We start from the raw sequence: 14,868 nt of genomic DNA, 5'->3' as shown, positions 1-14,868 counted from the left end.
AAATCAAATAGGGGGAAGAGACATAAGAGAAAGAAGAAAAGATATTGTTGAAGCCATTGATAAGACACTCAAAGGGCATGCCTTCCAAATCAATTTTTCCTCCAATAATTATTGATCTATCATGATAGAACTTAAATCCAACTAGATAGGTGTTAACTGATTATCAATGGTGAGAAAGTTGACTCACCAATTGTCAACCCAATAATCCAAAACATACTGACCAAATATACTAATACAAACTTCATGGTATATCTAAGGCTAGGATTATTGAACAAAAGTTCTTGACCCAACTAACTATCCTCCCAAAATTTTATTTCTCCTTGATTCAACTTTCCAACCTAAATCAAAGGAAATGCTTCTAAACTCTCTATAGATTTGGAAATTCTTGAAATAATTTAAAACAAACTAAGAGTATAGACCCAAAGATTTTGGAGTGAATACTTTACAAGGTGAACCTTTTGAGCTTGGCTTAATAGAGTACTTTTCCATCCAACTAGCTTTTTATTAAAATTTTCAATCAAGGATGGCCAAAAATAATTAGGAATTTTGGAAAAATGTATAAATCCTAAGTAAATAGCAGGAAGGGATCCAATCACATGGCCCACAATATCGACAACCTTCATCTATCGAGCCTCAGGAGTGTTGAAAAATAAAAGAGAGATTTTAACATGATTAATTGTCTACCATGAGACTTCTTCACACACTATTAAAATTATCTTATGAGATCTAGCTTCTCTAATAAAGGAACCCTCAATAATATTGGTTTCATTTACAAATTTATGGTGGAAAAAAACCAAATTATTTGAGGAGGGAGATTTTGAATGCCTAGACATAACAATTTTATTCATAAATGTTCCACAATTTTTATCCATGATAGTAAAGAGAATAGGGGACAAAGGATCACCCTATCTAAGTCTTCTAGACACCTTAAATAAATGAGAAGAGGAACCATAAAAATTTACCAGAGATTACGTTGAAGAAATGAGATGCCACACTAATTGTAGAAATTTATAATTGAAACTAAAGGCGTCTATGACATTAATTAGGAATACCCAATCCACTCTAATCATAGGCTTTGGAAAGATCTAGCCATAGAAAAAAAACCTTGATTCTTGGATACCTCCAAAGAATGAATATTCTCATGTACAATCACAATGGAATCTAAGATTTGCATGCTAGACAAAAAAATCATTCTATTATACAACAATGATAAGAGGCAAAAATAAAAATAAAAATTTAAAGGTCAAAACCTTATCTACATGATTTTATAAATGGAATTGTACAGACTAATAGGATGAAAAGCATCAAAGGAATCAACACCCAAAAACTTGGGAATGAAACTATAAAGGTAGAATTTAATTCCTTTAGGATCTTCCTTGACCAAAAAAATTCTTTCATCACATTCCTGACATGTTCCACAATAATCTCCTCAAAAAATTCAAAAATAAACATTGGGGAGTCATTAAGCTTCCTTTAGAAAAGAACACAAGTTTATAAATTTCTTCCAACGAGGTAATAACACCAACACTATATTGTTCTCTTCAATTAAAATATAAGGAATAACATCAATTGTTTCTATATATTTACATCCAAACTCTCCTTAGTTACAAGAAGATCAAAGAAAAATTAGATGACCTCCAATCGTATTTCATCCTCCTCCACTCTAGACCCATTCTTAATAATATGAGAGTTCTATTTTGAAGCTCTGTCTTTAGAAGTGGTCAAATGAAAATACCTAGTATTTCTATCCTTAGATGATAAGAAAAGATATTTGGATCTTCATCTCTATAATTCTCTTCCTTCACAATGACCTAATGGTACTTAGAGATAATTTCATTTTCCTTCACCCAATAATCAACAATATGCTCATATCTTTGTATTTTATCCTAAACATCAGGGTGTTTTTTAGTGGTGAATATTTGTAATTTTGTGATTTTAGAATTTTTTTGCTAGTAATTTGACTAATAATTTAATATTTGATGAAACCTAAATCACCACATTTTTATTAAATTTAGTTCTAAAATATTTTAAATCACTCAATAATTCATTTGATTAAAAAACTTGAACTCAAAAATTTGCCACAATATTCAATACATGATTAGATTTGATTCATCTAAATATTATATATTATCAAAGAAAATAAAATTAATTCACCAATAATTATCATAAATATTAGTTACTTTAGGGTTATATTACCAATATTTAGTTTTCACTATTGATTTAAAATATAATGTAATTATATTCATAATTTCCATGAGATAAAACATGTTCAATTTTGATTTGTAATATTCCATGACGATTAGTGAACTTCCTATTATTATTGAGATTCACCAATATTTTCTACTCAAAAATTATGATTCCAAAATAATCGCCAATGTAAATAATATTTAAAATTTAAAAAATTAAGAGATTTGCTAATAAAAGTAATTTAGCTTTTTAAAATAATGAAAGAATTTCCCATAGTTTATATATTTTTCTAGAGGGGGTTTCTTAAAGTTTACCCTGCTAGACATCATTCAACTCCAACTGAAGGGAAACATTTATTGAAAAACTATTTCCAAATGTTTATTTGTTCCATCTCCTAATATCATCCTTAACTTCACTTAATTTCTTAGTCACTTGGAATATAGTCATCCCATTAACCCTTATACTTCACTTTCCCCTAGCCCTTTCAAATAATAAAGGGTGGGATATACACATTTTCTCAAATAAAAGATAAAAATTTCTCTTTCCATAATTTTTTTCCACCACAAAACTAATTGGATAATGATTCAATCAAAGAGTAAAAATTGTGAACAAACTCTTTATTTGTGATAATATTTTTATCTAATCTTACCTGAACATGATCATGTGTTTACTTGTTGGTCCAAGTGAAGAAGGCTCCCTTTGGATCCAAATCATTAGGACCTTGGCTAATGATAAAATTCATTAATTATAATCTACTATCAATATATATTAGAGATCCACCAAACTTCTCATCTTCTTGCAATAAGTATTAAAGTCTCCTGCCACAATCCAATTGCCTTCAAGACTTTGATCTAAAAGAAGCCAAGTTCTTCCAAAAATTTCTTCTAGCTACTTTGTGTTGATCTCATTTTGGTTTTGACATGTGAGTGTCTATACACTTAAGTCATTTACTTAGTTCATGTTGAACAAGTAACATATGCCGAGCACAACATATAAGTTAGAGCATGTTGAGTCAATAGTGAGTGCTTAGTCATTCAAGAGCTGAGCAAGTAGTATATGCCAAGTGATTTAGGAACTGAGCAAGTAGTGCATGTTGAGTGATTGAGATGGTGAGTCACAGTATTGAAATCACTATATGTTGAGCATCTGGGACTTCAGGTCCCGAGTAACACAGTTTTGTCATAGTTGTGTATATTGGCACAAACTACTATGTAAACCTATTTTGAACCAACTTATAGATTGAAATATGATATTTTGGTGATAAGGACAAATCTTAAGTTCAAATCCCTATGCATTACATGTATCCAATTAGGTAAACAGAAGCTTTAAGTGTAAAAATGGATGAATCATAGCCATTGATTCATACCTAACCCTAAGTCACCTAGGTCTTCTTAAGGAGGACAAACCCTAAACTTTCTATGAGCATGAAAGGGAATGAATGAATGATCAAGGAGAGTTTTGCATGAGAAAACTAGGAAATTCATGGTGACAAAGGTATTATGATCTAAAATTGTATTGTAGAATCAGTTGAAGGAGAACAAAGCAAAGAAATAGTGAGCAACATAGATACAATTGATCAAGGATCAAGTATACATCACTTTAGAGGTGATATGTCATCAAAAAACAAAGTGCTACCCACATGATCAATGCTAAGACATTATAATAGGTGAATTAGTTAAATCTCTTAATAGAGTAGTCCTAATAGGCTATATTGAAATCCTCCAACAAGGTGCTTACTTAATTGTGAGTTAAAGTCCTTTAACAAGGCACACTTTTAACAGGGTAAGACCTAACAATCTTTTTAAGTCTTTAACAAGGCATACCTTCCACAAGGTAAATCATGGTTCATGATCAAACATTGTAACCTTCATTAGATACACTTTATTATTGCAATATTAAAGATTTGTTGGTGTCATCCCTAGCCCAATTTTACCTTCTCATTGGAGGGTTTCTGGGTAATCATATCTAGTGTCATACATGTGTGAATGCATATTTTTTTACATGCTTTAGATGTACATGCTTTACATGGTATTTTAATTTACTTATTGAATATGTGAGATGGATGTGTGGTGAATATTTTATGGGTTAAAAGTTTGAACTACTGATTCACCCCCTTCCCCCTCCTCTCAGAAGTCTATCTTTCCTATTGTAATTCCAACAATTGGTATCAGAGCATTGGTTCTCTAAAAGAAAAGCTTTGCAACTTTGAGGAAAGATCTTAGAAATGGAAGTTTACAAGTTGTGAAAGATCATTGAGAATTAGGGAATTAAAATACAACTCATTCTACATTAGTTGAATGAAGCAAGAGATGATCTAAAGAAATCACCGATGAGAAGGAAGGAAATCACCATTGAGGAGAATGACACACAATACAAAGAGATGGACACCACTAAGCTATTTTCAAATAGAGACTCCAATGAATTTGATGTAGCAATTGTAGATCTAATGGAAAAGAACATAGCCCAAGATGAAGAAATCAGAAATCTCAAGTTAGAACAAGAATCACAAGCCATATCACTATGTGAGGTAACCAAATAGAAAAAGAGACCAGTGGAAGACAAAGCCATGATTGAAGATGACAAAAGAATTTTGACTAGTATATTGGAAGAAAGATCATCAGAGGTAACTAGGGTTGCTAACATGCAATTAGAAACTTTGGTCAACTAATGAATGCCAACCATGAACTAAATCCCAAGGAATATGAGATAACAATACTAAAGTTGCAGATTAAATAGTTGAGAAATGACCTAAAAAGGGAAAAGGAGTTTGCTAAAAGTTTCAATAAACCTAGTGAAGCTATCAAGTATTTTAAACAATTGATGAGATCCCCTAGATCTAACAATGATACATCTAGATTGGGATACACAAGTACTGAAGAAGGATAATCATCCAAAAGTGTTGAAGAAGGAGCAAAAAAGGTAAGAATTCTAAACCTACTTGTCATAATTTTGGTAAGAAAGGAAATACTACTAATGTTTGTAGGAACAAGACTGTAAATTAGAATGTTAACTAGAAAATAATGTGTCACTACCATAAGTGCAACAAACAAGGTCATTAGGCACATGAGTGTAGAACAAAGACCATATACACTCAAACATTTGAAGGTTACTGTTATAACCATCATAAGTATGGATATAGATCTTTTGAGTGCAGATCCAAACCACTGTGGTCATCAAACAAGAAAACAAAGGTGAAGAACAATGGAAACTCTTATAATTGGGTTATAATACAAGGTATAGTTGTCACTACTATCAAGAGTATGGACATGTTCCTAATAATTGTATTAGAACACACTTCAAGAGTGACTAAAAAAGGTGGTTGAGCCAAACCACATATTTTAGCTATTTGAAGGTTGGTCACATCAGTTGATATTGTCCAACAAGGTCCAAGGCACCAAGTTGTGAGTTCAATAAAGGAAAAAGCAAGATAGATATTGAAAATTTTAGAAATGAAATGAAAAATACATGGAAGAAAAAGGAGGATTGCATCACATCAAGTGGATAAGGGATCACTTCACCCAATGGGTCAAGTGATCACACCTCATCAAACTAAGAAATCAAGAGGTATGTGGGACTAATATTCAAAAGCAATATCATACATTAGTTCCAAAATATTTAGTTCTAAAAATATTACATAAGCATGAATAAAGATGCAAGGTGTTATTAGGAATCAAAGAAAAATCTTTAAGTTTTGTCAGTTTTCCATGTTACTGCCGAGCATGAACAATTTCCTATGATTTCCAAGTGAAATGTTAGTTGATGTCGAGCTAACAATCTGGTTAGTTTTAGCTGAGCTTGTAATGGTTACCAAATGAATAAGAAAGCAAGTGGATGCCGAGTGATCCAAAAATTAGTTGATACCAAGCTTATAGCTATGTAAGCACTCAACATTAACTGCAACATTTTAAAGGGGTATTTGATCGATTTCTACACATTTAACATCATTCAAATTTGAGATCGAGCACGAATAGCTAGAGGAAAATTTGAAATTTCATCAAAAGAATTTAAAGGATATTTGAGCACCTATTTGACATCATTTCATCAGCTTTACAAGGTATTTATGGTGTGTTGAGCTACACTATTTCAAATTTTGTAAACCCTAGTTTTGTATAATGGTGTCCAATTCTTCAAAAGAAAAAGGTTTAAAGGGTAAATAGTTTTTAAATGTTTAGTTGATTAGCAATGAGTTAAAACAACCTTCTTTCAAGGCCATTCTAGACATAGCATACAAAAAGGATCCCTCTAGTGCTTTATCTATGATACCACCGCAAGTTTTAATGATTCAAGATGTTAGAAAATGTTATAACTGTAAGATTGGTAGTATTGGTAACATGGAAATTAGAGAAGAATATGGAAAAGTATGTGAAAATGGTGTGTTAAGGGAAGAATTCAAGATAGTAGAAAAGAAAGGGTTAACTCGTGCCCTAGATTTCCCTAACATTTTCAAAATTGAATGGATCAAGATTGTTTTGAGTAGAATTCATGATAGTTCTATGTGGTTAGATAATGGGCCAATCAAAATCACAAAGAGAATAATCCATAGCGTAATAGGGTATCGAGCCCTAGATTGGCCAAAGACCATGAGAAGTGAGTCTAAATAAGTCATTGAAAAGAACACAGGAGCTATGTGGAACAAGAGAGGAATGACCATAGACATCACAGATCCTCTAATCAATTTTATAGTAAGGGTAATTGAACATAAATTTTATCAATCAAGCATATTGAATAGTGTACCTTGCATTGCAATAGATATGGGCTACAAGATTGTGAAGAAGGATCATACATATGATCTTGCTGAGCTATAGTTACAAAAATTGATTTAAAACCTAGGAGCAATAAGGAAAGCAAAGAGTGCTTGGTGTAAATTTGGATCTATTTTGGTATGTATCTTCTTTTATGGTAAAAACACATTTCCTACATTTGGTACTATTGTAGTTCAAATAGGAGAGTTCATTGAACAATTAGGTGAAAATTTTGAGTCAGTAATGACTAGTTATTTTGAGGATTTCAAGCAATCTATGAAGAAGAGATTAAGGGTTCTAGTTTCATTAGTGGAAAAATATTATGATGATGTTTGTTTCCAAGTTGATGTTGATTACACATTTTTTCAAGAAGAAATTTCAAGAGTAAGATGGCTAAGGTCATTAAGTTATGAAATTAATGTTGATGAGGCCTCTGCAGAAATAACAACATTACTTGCAAAAGAAGTAGAAAAAGATGTCAGAGCTTTTGGTAACTACGAGATGGCCAAGTCAAAGATTACTATGGAATTGAAGACTAATTGTATTATAAAAAAGAAGGAGAAACTAGTAATGAAATTAAAAGCAAACTTTGGTGAAGGTGTTGAGCAAGGAGATGAAGAGGAAGAAGCCACTCAGATTCAAGAACCACTTGCATTGACACAAGGTTAGGGTGAGGATAAGCAAGAGGAAGAAATAGAAATTGTAGAAGGTGTTGAGGATGAAGAAGTTGAGGAAGTACCTATTCCTATTGATCAGAAGAAAAGAAGGGCTAAGGCACAAGCAATAACAAGACCTAAGAAGGTTGCTAAACCCAATCAGCCAAAAATTACATCACCTACCACAAGAGCTAGCACACATGTCATTACACAAAAGGCTAAAGAGAAAACCAAGCCTACAGAGCAACTAGGTGGAGCACATAAAAGACCAAGGAGAAAATTTATTGCTTAGACTAAAACTGATGAGGAAAAAATTGAATCTGATGACAACAGCCAATTCCAAGTGGTGAGTCATGATCCATCCTTAGATCTAGACAACTTATGTGAGAATATTAGAAATAATGCAAATTTATTAGATTTTTCTCACATTGATTTTTAAAATCTTGGAAAATTTGAAAAGAATCAAGTGGAGGAGGAAATATATGCCATGATGGCTACTTTTAAGAAAGTTCCTCTAGAGATTGCCAACTCCATGCCTAAAAGTTTATATGAAAGAGTTGAGAAAAAGTGGAACTATTGTTTAGATACAAAAAGGAAAATTAGAGAAATTGCACTAGCTCAAGTTATGCTTGAACTTAGTAAGGCATGGATAGCCAAAGCCATAAAGAAATATGTAAGTTACATTTTTTCCTAAATAAGAGCATTTAGCATATTACAAAACAATATAGAAGATGTAAAGAAGACCACACAAATATGGAAAATTACATATGGGCTAGCTACAGTCAAAGTAGGAGAACAAGAGCCTATTGAGGTTAAAGATGATGAAGATGATGATGATAATGAAGGCACAATTGAGGGAGGTACCAAAATGAATGTAGATGATTAGGAAGTAGCTGAGAAAGAGAAATAATAAGAACATAATGTACAAGATACACAAATGTCGAATGTCAACCCTCCACAAATAATAAGTCTAAGTACTGAAATTGTCATAGTAAAGAATGTTTTTGATCTCATTGTTTAGAACATCAATCTCATAATAGATGAAGACTTAAAAAGGATACTTGATCAATCTACACTATAGGAAAAATTATGTGATAATCCTGTACTAGTAAGTGTAGCTAAAATTTAGAGATTAGTGACTAAAACTATAAGGGAGAAGGTGAAAATACAAGAACCACCTACAATCACTCCTCAAGTCACTAATGAACAACCTTCAAACAATGTACTAGAAGTTTCACTAGAAAAGGTTGAGATAATTACAATAGAAACACAAGTCTCGAATGAACCATAGAGTCAAACAGGTCAGATAGACTCATCTGCACCTCCAGTACAAGTTCAAGGTGCAATCCAAAGCAATGAGGCAAAGAGGGACAAGCATGAAGAGACTAAGTTGACACCCAAGCTAAAGGAGCAAGCAACAATTCAAACACTAGTAACTCTACTAGTATCTAGCACTCCTTCTAATCACATTCTTTAAAGGTTGAGTATAGATGCAACACCCTTGCGATTCTTAGTACCAAGTCCAAGTTTATCTAAAGTAGAAGAATTAATAACCTATGGAGATGTTAGCCTAGATGAAGAAATTATATTGCCCAAGTTTGATCTTGCAGCAATCACAATTGAGTAGATGGGTATACTCCAACATGCCCTGGATAGAAAGAAACATCAAGAATTACTCAGAAGGGAGCATAGACAGAAGCAAGCTTTGCTTGATATTAAAGACATCTTCTTGGATGCATTTAGTCTTCTTACTCTAGATGAAACAAAGCCACTTAATTGACTAATATAGTGGAAAAGGTAAGTGATACAAATCTTGATACTAATTCCAAGTTATTAGAATGGTTTGAGAAGAAGTTTCAACATAAAGTGAATGAGAAGATATCCAGTGATATAGCACTTACACAAGTTGCATTGGCAACTAAGATAGACAGTGTGAAGAAGGTACTTGAGAATATTTTCTCTCTATACACTAAACTCTTTAATCCTACACTCTTCACATGAGAGACAAGGAATCACATCCTGAGTTTGGAAAGTCAAATGTAGCCATGTGGAGCCAAATTGCCCATGACTCCAACTCAAAGTGAGAAACACTTTAGGACCCTATTGCAAACCCAGAGTCAGTTAGCAACACTATTTGTAGATGAAGCCAACATAAGGGCCAAACTGATAAGCATCCAGAATGCATTGACTCCTCACATGGAGATTTTTCACAAGGAGTTAGGCTATGTAGAAAATATTATGAAGAAAGACCCCAATCTTTCTACATTAGATGGCCTAGTCCACCTTGTTGTCGAGTTGGTCATCCAAATAAAGTCTTTGGAGGTAGCTTTTGATAATTGGGATGCTACTCTTAAGATTATTCTTAAAGTTCATAAATATTTTTTAGACATACACACTATCAGTGTATAACCCATTGACATCATTGTCAAAAAGGGGGAGTAAGAGCATAAGAAGAGTAAGAGCATGGGGGAGCAAGCATGCAAGAGAAAAGGTGGAGAGAGAGAGAGCACCAAGGGCCAGCAAAGAGTATCAGTCAATAGGAGACATTTTGATTTTAGAATACAAAATAGAATAGATAAAACAACTGAGGGGGAGTTATAAGCTTTTTGATGTATAAGTTGCAGAATTTTGATATTTTGAAATTTTGTATAGAAGCTGAATAATTATGTTATGTTATGCTCATAAGAATAAAAGTATTAATGGATGAAATTTTTTTTTTGACACTCATGTCAAAGGGGAGAATATTGATCCTAGATTGGTTTTGACATGTAAGTGTCTATACACTTAAGTCATTTACTTAGTTCATGTCAAACAAGTAACATATGTCGAGCACAACATATGAGTTAGAGCATGTCGAGTCAACAATGAGTGTCGAGTCAATCATGTGCCAAGTCACTTAGGAGCTAAGCAAGTAGTATATGCCAAGTGATTTAGGAGTTGAGAAAGTAGTGCATGATGAGTCATTGAGATGCTGAGCATCAGGGACTTCAGGTGTCGAGTAACACAATTTTGTCATAGTTGTTTGTATTGGCATAAACTACTATGTAAACTATTTTTGAGCTGACTTATAGATTGAAATACAATATTTGATGAGTAAGGATGAATCTTAAGTTGGAATCCCTGCATTACACACATCCAATTAGGTAAAGGAAAGGTTTAAGTGGAAAAATGGATGAATCATAGGCATTGATTCATACCTAACCCTAAGTCACCTAGGTCTTCTTAAGGAGGACAAACCCTTAACTTTCTATGAGGATGAAAGGGAATGAATGAATGATCAAGGAGAGTTTTGCATGAGAAAACCAAGACATTAATGGTGACAAAGGTATTATGATCTGAAATTGCATTGCAAAATCACTTAAAGGAGAAGAGAGGAAGGAAATAGTGAACATCGTAGAGACATTTGATCAAGAAGGATCGAGTATACATCAATTTAGAGGTGATCTATCATCAAGCAACAAAGTGTTAACCACAGGATCAATGTTGAGACATTCTAACAGATGAATCAGTTAAATCTCTTAACAGAGTAGTCCTTATAGGCTGTATTTAAATCCTCTAACAAGGTGCTTACTTAATTGTGAGTTAAAGTCCTTTAGCAAGGCACACTTTTAATAGGATGTTGAAATCCTTTGACAGGGTAAGACTTAAGAGTCTTTGTAAGCCTTTAATAATCCTAGAAGTCTACTTTTCCCATTTTAATTCCAACACCTTGTTATTGGTAACACATATTAGAGAGGATCTAGCATAAATAATCCTAGATATGTATGAATCATATAGCTATATGGCTAGTATCCTCCCTGTTGAACTACCTAAAATAAAATTTTGCTTTTAAAAAGTAGCAATATCACCTAAAGACCCATTTGAAGTATTAGTATCAACCCCATAATTTTTTAATAGATAAATATTTGTCCACTCTCTCTATAGACATTTCATTTCTTGAATCACCATAATGTTTGGCTTATGGTTCCTAAAAAAATTTGACAAAATATCCTTATGACAAGAGTTAATTATCCCTCTAATATTCCAGCAGATGACTTTGTATTTTTAATAGGGGTGCTACTCAAGAAAATCTTTGGGATAATTATTTTAACCAAATCAAAAATACTTTGAAGCATTATTTTTACCTATTAAATCTTTAAATTTTTCTTTCAAATGTATTTATGACCCCACGATATGTCATAGACCTATTCTTGGTATAAACTCTAATTGAAGGAACCTTTATTGCATCCTATTTTCCTTTCAACTTTAGTAAAAGAAATTCATCATCCATATTAGTTTTCTTGGATCATGTTCTCTTTTACCATAGTCTATTTCCTCGTCCATATTACTTTTCTTGGATCCAGTAACTCTTCCCCTATATTTGAGTTCTAAAACAAGTGGAAATTTCCACATCAAGGAAATTATGGTTAGCAATTAGTGAAGAATAAATAGTTAAGGCCTTGATGCACCAATATTAGGATCACCATTTATAGGAGACTAACATTTGTTCATCGACTTAGATAACTTCTCTACATTACAATGAGAAAAAATATTCTTAGCACAAAAGATACTTTCTTTAGGGTCCTCATATTCCTGAGGTTTTTCCTTAGTACTACCATTCTCATTACCTCTTTCACCAAAACCAATCATTATAATCTCTTGAAGGTTCACATATTAAATCTCGTTAGGATTCCTATCCCTTTCTTTAGCTTTTTCCTTCCAACTTTTTACTATCTTCTCCACCTTTTTTTGGAACTTTTAAAGGTCATCTCTTCACCCAATGCCCTAAAGTTTTTTTTTAAATCATACAAAAGGAAATAATTCAAACTCAATCAATAAAATCTATGAATCTAACTAGTAATATATATATATATATATATATATATATATATATATATATATGAGTAGATTGGTAGATTGAACAATACCCACTTTAGTTCTAGAAAACACAAACCTTTTTGGCCGTCATCATTGGTCACTAAAGAGAAACCCCCCAAAAGAGCTTGAAATTCCTCTAAAATTGTCCTCATTCGAGAACTCCATAGGCAAGCTAGGTAATCACACACATATGAAACCACCTCAAAAATAGTATCAAGTAAATCGAGATTAGGAGCATGTTTCTTCAGATCCAAAGAGGATTCTTCAATAACCCAATGCCCCCCACATGAAAGAGTAGAAATATCATCTTGATAAGAAAAAGAAAAGAAGAAATCCCTTTCAAAAGAGATGATACCTTGAACTAACCTTTAAGAATTCATTATTTCTTGACATAAGCCCTCATAAATTCTATGTTGGGTGTAGGAACTATAAACATGCCTACCAAGTGGTGGTGAACTTGCTTACCTCATAGGAGCCATAGGGTGTTAGTTGGCAGTTGGCTATTGTTTTTAATCAGACTCTTCTCTTGTATACCTCTCTTAAATTCATCAGGTTTACATTCCTAGGGAATGGAATAGAGTTGTTGATTGTTTGGCCAAATGGGCTTCTATTCATGCTCTGAGCTAGAATATTATGGATAGGGGTCAACTTCCCCTTGATCTATTATAAGAATTTGATGATCTAGTTGCTCAAGACAGAGCTCCTGGTTGATTTCTCCTTGTTGTAATCCTTTCTATCTTAATAAATTTTTACCCCTCTTTTTCCCAAAGTAAACATGCCTATCAAAGAAATATCCATTAACAAAATAGTATATCCAAGGACCAAATTGGGAACTAAAATAGAAGACTTGGCACTTTGGGGGTTTAAAATGTCATCCATTGTAGTTAGAGAAGTTTTTTTAATAGTTATAACCCCAAAGAGAGAATTTTAGGGTTTATTTACCCTATCATTTGAGACTCTTTTCCTCAATTTTAACCATCCTCACTAACTCCAACTTGGACTTTCTTATTTTAAGCCCTAAAGTCAAGCTCTGACCCTCCAAATTTTAAAATATTTTCATTATCAACTAGACCCATAAGGTTCTTTTTGTGTGAAGATAGGTTGTATCCCTTGAAAGATATTCTAGAGGTTACCATACCCCTAGGATTCATAGAGACCTCTATATTCTTTTCAAAAGCCCCATTGTCCTCATCTTGATTCATGGAAGACTAGCCCACACCTTCCCCACTATCATAAAATCCTGCATTCAAATCATTACTCAACACCATTGTCGGGGATCTATCAACCAAATATTGGTCAAGACCTCTATAATTTTTCATGTCTACTTAAACCCTCACTCCAATCCTCTCCACTCCATTAACTATGAGAGGTTGATAGATGGATATTGTTGTTCTATATTATTGTAAGTTTATATTTTTTAAATATTTAATTATGTTTTAACATCCTTTTAATTATCTATCACTAAAAATACTAAAATAAAAAAATGTTTCTTTAGATTAAAATTTGGAGACTTGATTCAATAAGTTCTAAAATACTAGCCAATGCATTTTTATAGAGGTATTAAATGGTTTAGTTAGATATTACTATTTTATAGAAATTAAGATCAAGAATAAAATAGCTTACTTGTATCTTTTCTATGAATCCAAATGGTTTTGTGATTCATGTTCCTTTGTTAAATTATTTTTTATTGCATACTACATAGAAAACAAAATATAAAATCCTAGAAAGGCATTTAGATGTTAAAATTTTATTTATTATTTATAAAAAGAATCTCAAAATAAACTTTATTAATGATTAATATGTATGAGATATATATTTTGTGAAATATAATCAATTAATCTTTATATATAAGTACTATAATATTTTAATTTTTTGTAGACATGGATCGTAGGAAAATGGGTGGGTCATAAAGATCAAAAGTGGGCACCTAAAGGAACTCAATTTCATCAATTTACATTGCCTGAGATAATTAAGTTTAGAAGTGATTGCACATATAGAGATTCGGTATCGCTTGTGCTTCCACAAGAAGCTAAAGGAGTCAATTGTTGTGAGGTAAAATAAATGAATTTTTAATTTTATAAGGCATGGTTATTTATAAAAGAAGATATGTCTAAATTGTATCACTTGTATGTGTAGTACACAATGCCTCGAAGAGTAGTATATGCTTGTCATGCAGGAGGAGTTATTCATGCACTTGAAGGTTATGAGAACCATGAAGTTGGAGCAATTAACATTGACCACATCAATCGTGTATGGAATGCAGCAATGAAACATGGATTTATTCTTGTTCAATAATCTCAGGTTAAATGACTTTCTTGCATGTATAAATGAACCTTATTTTATTTCTTAAAATAATATTTTTTCACAACTCTTTGAATAAGATATTTGACTAGTTTATCACATCATTCATTTTTATCATCAATCAT

The 14,868-nt window shown here is 32.4% G+C and overlaps 1 protein-coding gene across 1 annotated transcript in view; it reads left to right on the top strand.

The window, feature by feature from the left end:
- Nucleotides 1-14,407, top strand: part of LOC149562853 (very-long-chain aldehyde decarbonylase GL1-1-like) — a 131,251-nt gene extending 116,844 nt beyond the window's left edge. The window contains exon 12 of the mRNA XM_089823928.1: nucleotides 14,321-14,407. The gene's annotated coding sequence lies outside the window, so the exon portion shown is untranslated. The remainder of the gene's footprint in view (nucleotides 1-14,320) is intronic.
- Nucleotides 14,408-14,868: the final 461 nt, after the last annotated feature.

Source organism: Cupressus sempervirens, chromosome 4 (genome assembly GCF_028749045.1).
Source record: "Cupressus sempervirens isolate cs-2001-9-10 chromosome 4, ASM2874904v1, whole genome shotgun sequence".
NCBI classification, from domain to species: domain Eukaryota; kingdom Viridiplantae; phylum Streptophyta; class Pinopsida; order Cupressales; family Cupressaceae; genus Cupressus; species Cupressus sempervirens.
Note: the sequence above shows the minus strand (reverse complement) of the source record. Positions and strands in the feature narration are given on the sequence as shown.